Raw genomic sequence first — 1,375 nt, 5'->3', positions numbered from 1 at the left:
GAGATGGATTGGCCAAGTGGCAGCATCAATAGACTCAAGCTTGGCAACAGTAGTGAAGTTGGCCCAGGATAGGGCAGTTTTTCATTCTGCTGTGCATAAGGTCACCATGAGTCAGTACCAACTTGATGGCACCTAACAACAACATTTTAGGTAGCTAATGTCTAAGTTGCCCATCCCTGTCTACCCTGTATACAGAGGGGATAGGACTGATACTTGATATGGAAACTCCTTCCCTCTCTGATGGTGTTTTGAGCTACTACATCCATGACTATAGGTCAAGTTCATCAAACAGTAGAAATTTAACCTTGTTTCCTTTATCAATTTTTTTTAATCCTCCTCTTTATCAAGTCATTGAGGGTAGGTCAAATGGGTACTATCTGCAAGTTTGGACATTCTTGTGCATCTCCCATCAATTCATATCAGCTGGATGCTACACTCTCAGCTCTAGCCCTCTGTGGCTATGTCATTGTCCATGGGCTAGCCCTTCCCCTTATCTCTCTCATCTCCAAGTCAACGGGAGTTGACAGAATGTGGTTGAACTCAGCCAATATCTTCACTGCTACCTTTACCCTTCCTCCACTCACCAGTAGACTAATGTGGTTGCCAGCAAGTTTACATGCCTGCTCATGTGTTCCCTTTGAGTTTCAGTCTTAGAGAGGGGTTTGTCCTGATGAGACTTAATTGATTGCCTTGATGGCTTCCCAGAGAACAACTTGCTTATTCTTGTAGTAGCCAATCATACTGCCATTTTTGTTTGGGTTTTTCCTACTGATCTTTCTTTGAAGATGTATCCTGTTGCTCTAGCTCTTTCAGGCTGATCTGCTTGCCCTTTCTAGTGGGAATGTCCATTAGAAGGTTCTGGATGGGGCTCAGGAGTCTACCGAATGTCCTATACACTGAAAAGGCTCCACAAGAGGTCTATTTCACTGGGCAAATTCTAGAACCCATTTTAGGTATTCCAAGTAGTTTCAGTCTGAAGACAGGCTTACAAGATTTCTGTAATCACGCTTAGTGATATTCCTTTCTATCCCACTTGAGTCTATATTTTACAATAGTAGGCAAGGGAAACCAATATTCATAAGACAGTCAAGTATCTTAACATTATTTCCCCTCTTCAGACTATATTTTGATCCCTGTATCACAGAGCCCTGTTGTTCCAAGGTTTAGCATGCATCACTCTTTACTTCTGTCCCATTTATCCCATACAAACCTGCATCCATGTTCCCCTATCTACCTTGTTCTTCCATCCCCATCCCCCTTCTTGTGTATTGCCATCCCAAACACTCAAACTATGATGTGTCTGCCTCCTAACCTGTGCTCTACTGTTCCCTCCCTCACATCCCCAAGACCCTACCCGACCCTCACTGGTAACCAA

Source organism: Chrysochloris asiatica, unplaced genomic scaffold (assembly GCF_000296735.1).
Source record: "Chrysochloris asiatica unplaced genomic scaffold, ChrAsi1.0 scaffold00001, whole genome shotgun sequence".
Lineage (NCBI taxonomy): Eukaryota > Metazoa > Chordata > Mammalia > Afrosoricida > Chrysochloridae > Chrysochloris > Chrysochloris asiatica.
Note: the sequence above shows the minus strand (reverse complement) of the source record.